The sequence below is a fragment of the Myotis nattereri genome (genome assembly GCF_964212035.1).
Source record: "Myotis nattereri genome assembly, chromosome: 3".
Classification (NCBI taxonomy): Eukaryota; Metazoa; Chordata; class Mammalia; order Chiroptera; family Vespertilionidae; genus Myotis; species Myotis nattereri.
Window position 1 is genome coordinate 160,268,772 of NC_138077.1, and position 5,959 is coordinate 160,274,730.

Sequence of the window (5,959 nt, forward strand, 5' to 3'; positions counted from 1 at the left end):
CTCAACCTGTGAGTCGCGACCCTTTGGGGGTTGAATGACCCTTTCACAGGGGTCGCCTAAGACCATCGAAAAACACATATATAATTACATATTGTTTTTGTGATTAATCACTATGCTTTAATTATGTTCAATTTGTAGCAATGAAAATACATCCTGAATATCAGATATTTATATTACGATTCATAACAGTAGAAAAATAACACTTATGAAGTAGCCACGAAAATAATTTTATGGTTGGGGGTCACCACAACATGAGGAACTGTATTAAAGGGTCGTGGCACTAGGAAGGTTGAGAGCCACTGTCTTAAAGCATTGTTTTACTCATATGACTTCCACGCTTAGCAAACTTCAGTGATACACTGCTAACATCACCAAATTCACATTTTCAGTTTGGACTGTAAGATCCGTGATAATTTTACTACAGCCTCTTTTTCCAGTTTTATTTCTAAGCTCTCTTATCCAGCCCTTGTAGAGTTCCTCCTTTTTTATCCAAGCTCACTTCTCTGTACTTAACCTTTAGCTTTGGTCCTGCTTCCTCCGTGGAAACTGTTTGCTATTGACAATCCTGTCTCTGTTGAAAATAACTTGACAGAAATCCAAAGACTTCTAAGGATCAACTTCCTGATTTTGCAGACTGTGGGAATGAATCCTTGCCAGTGAACTGTCTGTGATCTTCTCTGACCCTGTGAGTAAGCCTGCTTCCCCTATCGATCTCTTCTTATTAGATACAGAATGGATAGTTCTAGTCTCATGAAGGGTTTAGTTGGGTGGGCCATTTGGGAACCATCAAACCCACACCTTGTTACCACCTCAAAGTAGGACAATAAGATGTGATAATGAAATGGTAGTACATACAAAGAAAATCAAGGTAACCCTCCCCAATATCTTGTTTCATCCTATCCCTTACTAAAAATGCCAGGCCAGATGCTCACACCCCCTTTGAAATCCAAGGAAGGAATGAGGCAGACATGTGGGTTGAAGAGGTGGAAGGAGATGGTGTGACAAAAGGAAGAGAGGACGTTGAACACCAGAGCAGAATACTGCCGAGAAAGGTCACCCTGGAAGTCAGCCAAGAGTCACAAAAAAGGAATTTGAAAATTCTATTTGATGGCGGGACTTAAGAGAATACAGTGGTCTCCAGGTGCCGATTTAGGTGTTTTTTTTTGTTTGTTTGTTTGTTTTTTAGGTTTGTGACAGGCCAGGGGATGATATAGACAGAGTCTTTGCTTTCAGTGATATGTTTGCTGAAGGCTCTTGTAAAAAAAAAAGGGGGGGGGGGTGAAATCTGTGTAAAAACAAATTCCAGGTAGATCAGTTCCATCCAAATCAGGGGCTTTCTCTTATCCTGCACAGAAACCTTGGCTGAAAAACCATCTCCCAAATAATATTCTTATCAACTTTACACTTGGCACAAACAATAAGAGATTAGATGTGTGAGCGATGACAATTAAAATTGTTTTGACAGGCCGACACCAGTAAAATTAGATTTCGGGTAGATAAATGTTAAGTTCCTTATTTAGGTTGTTTTCCCCCCTGAGGTTGATATGGTTTGGTATGCAGGATTATAGGAAGATGCTACTGGGAATTGTAGTTGTTCCTATGACAACTTTCCTACTTTAAAATCCATTTAAAATATTTAAAAATGTCATATATATAATTATTTTATATTTTGTTCCTGATAACTAATTAAAATATACAAAGTGTGGTTACTTACTTCTGTTGAATCTCCCCTAGGGTGGCATATTTCCTTGAGTATTTTGTGATTTTATACGGATTACTAGAGGCCCTCGGCCTGGCGTACACCCTCTCACAATCCGGGATCCTTCAGGGGATGTCACTGTGCTGGTTTCAACTCAATCCCCACAGGCCAGGATGAGCGACCCCACCAGTGCACCCGTGCACTGGACCTCTAGTCTATCTATACATATAAAATCCTAAGCAACTGTTATGACTGGATGACCGGCCGGTAGCTATGACACACACTGACCCACCAGGGGGCAGATGCTCAATGCAGGAGCTGCCCCCTGGTGGTCAGTGTGCTCCCACAGCCAACCTCCCACAGCCAGCCAACCTCCCCCCACAGTCCCTCCGCCCTGCTGGCCAGCCAACCCCAATTGGCCCCCATCTCCAGCCAGGCTGAGGACCCCACCCATGCACGAATTCGTGCACTGGGCCTCTAGTATATATATAAAAAGGTAATACGCAAATTAGGCCAGGATGCCATACCGGGTCACGACCAGACAGGAGGAGGTTGCGCGCGCAGGTGAGGCCCTGAGTGGAGACGGAGACAGAGACAGGGTGGCCGGAGTGGACACAGACAGGGACAGGGGGGCCGGAGTGGACACGGACAGGGACAGGGGGGCCGGAGTGGACACAGACAGGGACAGGGGGGCCGGCTCATAGCCTCCGCAGCTGAGCACAGGCTGGGAGAGGAGAGGGCGGGCCAACCTGCAGCCTCCCCGGCCGATCGAAGGCCCTGAGAGGAAAGGGCAGGCCCGCCTGCAGCCTCTGTGGCCAATTGCAGGCCCAGAGTAAAACTTTGACAGCAAGTCCTTTCAGTATAATTGGGGCATTAGAGGCCCACAGAATGACCATTTCCTTTCCTATGAAACACATAACTCTGACACACTATTTACAATTAAATAAGTTCCATATATTTTGACATTTTACAGCCCTGGAAAGTTACATAATATGATCAGCAGAGTGAGAAGATGAAAAGAATTTTTAGGCTTTTAAAGATGTAACTAATTTCTGTCTAGAAGACAAACCAATTCAAAAAGTGATGGTTTTATTGTCCTATAGGACATTAGCCAGATTGTATCTAAATTAGCAGTTTCATTTCAGGCTTTCATCTTTGGCAATGTCCTTTGAACAGCATTATCATCCTGCCAGTCTCTTCACTGAGTTAAACAGAACTTTTGCATCTGCTATTATGTATTTGAATAAGAATTATGTATTTAACACGTACAAAATTTTGTTTTGACACAATAAAACAGAAGATCATTTGATTCTTCCTTGGAACACAGAAAAGCACAAACTTGAATCATTGGTGTGGCTTAGGCTAATTTTCTAAATATTGCTAATAAAATTCATGTAGGGATCTTCACAGAGTCAAGAATTCTCTCTTTCAGGCCTACATATTCAGCATCTCCAAGGAGGAGGCCTGTTATTCTGTGTTTTGTTTTCTTTTGTTTTTTAATACTCACCAGAGGATATTTTTTCACAGCTTTTTAGAGAGAGTGGACTGAAGGGAGCGGGAAAGGGAGAAGGAGAAGGAGAGAGAGAGAGAGAGAGAGAGAGAGAGAGAGAGAGAGAGAGAGAGAGAGAAAGCCTGCTTGTGGCCGAGGGCAGGCCCTCTCCAGCAGTCCTGCCTCTGCACGTGAGCTGCAGAGGAAACACCTTTTCTTATCGCTCACTGGCTAAGCTCCCTGTGTGCTATTCGCAGTGTTCTTGGTAACTTGGGTAATAAGAATCCAAGAAGGTTATCTAGGGTTTTTCCACCTCACTCCTGGAGGAAAAAATGAAGGTCCGCTGCTGGAGGGGCTAAGAATTGTCATATCCTTCCCTAGCCAGTTTGGCTCAGCGGATAGAGCCTCGGCCTGTGGACTGCAGAGTCCAGGTTCGATTCTGATCAAGGGCATGTACCCAGGCTGCAGGCTCCTCCCTGGCCGGGGCCCAGGTCCGGGCTCATGCAGAGGCTCAATCACAGTGTCCTTCTCACATTGATGTTTCTGTCTTTCCCTCTCTCTTCCACACTTTCTAAAAATCAATGGGAAAATATCCTCACGTGAGGAGAAAAAAAAAAAAAAAAAAAAAGAAATGTCACATCCTATGAAAGAGACATCTTGAAAATGCCTAAAGAAAGTTGCCATTTTTTTGTGGTGAAGGGACTGGAGTCCGTGTTGATGAAAACACCTTGGCAGCTGCGGCGGCCAGCAGTGGGGTGATGGGGGTGGCGCCTTCCCCTGATCAGCCTGGTTGCCTCCCACAGAGGGAGGCCAGACTTCGGCTTAGGCCCCTCCCTAGGGAGTGGGCCTAAGCCATCAGTAGGACATCCCCTGAGGGCTCCTGGACTGTGAGAGGGGGCAGGGTGGGCTGAGGGACACCCTCCACCGCCCCAGCACACAAATTTTGTGCACTGGGCCTCTAGTATGCATATAAGATCTTTGGTTAACCTCTTCCTGCCCTTCACCCTACCCCCTTTCCTCTGAGATTCATCAGACTGTTCCATGTTTCCATGTCTATGGTTTCCACTCCTGCATTGAGCATCTTCCCCCTGGTGGTCAGTGTCCATTATAGCTACTGGCCAGTTGGTCAGTTGCTTAGGCTTATATATATATAGATATAGTTACATGTTCAATAAGTCCACAAAGAAGTGTTCTACAAAAAATATAGGCATAGAAATATAGGTTTGGGCCAAAGAATACTGCTCTGAATTGGTGAGTTGGTCTGAGTTAGATTGCATTAAATAACAGATTAGACAAGATAAGAGACAATTAGTGAATTGAGGAATAGAATTAAATAATTTACCTTGAATGTGGCACACAAAGACAAGGAGGTGAAAAATATAAAAGAATAATTAAAAGAATAGAAGATAAATCAGACCATCAGACCTATTATGTATCTAATATTAGTACAAAAAAAGAGAATAAAGGGAATGTAGGAGAGATAATAGGTGAAAAGATAATGGCTAATAATTTTCTATTATTAATAAAAGTTGGCAATATATAGATATAGGAAGTAACTTGTTGTCTAGCAAAGTAAGTAAAGAAAATTCATGTGTAGGCACATTGTGGCATAACTTCAGGACTCCATTAACAGCAACAAGGTTGTATAAGCAGCCAGAGCTGAACAGAGTAATAATAGTAAATGATAGACTTGTCAGCAACAACATAAATCAGGAGACTGTGTGGAACAATATCTTTAAAGAGGTGAGAGGAAATCACTATTAACCTAGAACTTTATATCCAAAAATCAAGGATGAACTAGACCTTTTTAGGCATATGGATCAGATATGTTTTCCCTACAAATAAATCTTCACCAACGGAACTTTTAAAGGATTTATAAAAAATACAAAGAAACCCATTTAAAATTTGTGATATGCCAAAAGAAATGTAGAGCGTAGAAATAAAGAAGTATACATTTAAACAATTTATATATACATTTTTCTTCATTTTAAGTTTTTAATGAAAGTTGTATCTAAGATTGTCTTATTCCTGCATCTTCTCAATTGTTTCTCCTTGTATTTGCCCTTTTGCTTTCCTACTGGGTGAGATTTGGCTTTAACTTCAAGGCTCTTTTTACGTCTCTGTCCAGCTTTAGTCTAGTGATAACCAGCTTGCTGGGGTGAATGCCCACGTGGAAAGTTGTACTATTAGCTTTCTCCTATGCGCTTGGTCAATGCAGATGACATATTTCTTCCTGTAAACCTGAACTGCTTTGCCAATTCGCTGCCCTTTGTAAATGTCCCTGAACAACCTGAACTTCATCATTCTTTTGGATGGGCATGGATCGAATATTGTACTTCTGTCTCAGCTCTTTGGAAAGAGGAGAAGACATCATCTTCCCGAGAATGTGGGAAGGTGAATTAAAATGCCTTTTATGGTTCTTGCTCCAGTCAGAAGTCACAAAGAGACTGAACTTCATTTAGACATCTTGATCCCTCCCCCTGGCTGCTGCTCAGCCACCGAAAGAGTATGGAGACTTCGAGGTTGAGACCCGCTGTATCTGTGAACGGATGGCTCCAGATTACACCCACTTTCCCATCAAATCTTTGCCCTGAATACATTTATATTTTTAATTTAATTTTTTTAAATAAATTTAAACTATATATGTTATATTAAATGAAAATAATTTCTTATGTGTGGCATTGAAAATGAGGCAGATGGAAATAGACTGTACGTAGGGAGTTTATGATTGAGAATTATTCAGGCAGGGAGAAAAAATTAAAATTATTGAT

The 5,959-nt window shown here is 42.2% G+C and overlaps 1 pseudogene across 1 annotated transcript; it reads right to left on the reverse strand.

Annotated features, from left to right (window-relative positions):
- Positions 1-5,210: 5,210 nt before the first annotated feature.
- LOC308514919 (large ribosomal subunit protein uL24-like) lies at positions 5,211-5,646 on the reverse strand (annotated as a pseudogene). Its single transcript has one exon. The product of its transcript is annotated as a large ribosomal subunit protein uL24-like (transcript).
- Between the last annotated feature and the right edge of the window lie 313 nt (positions 5,647-5,959).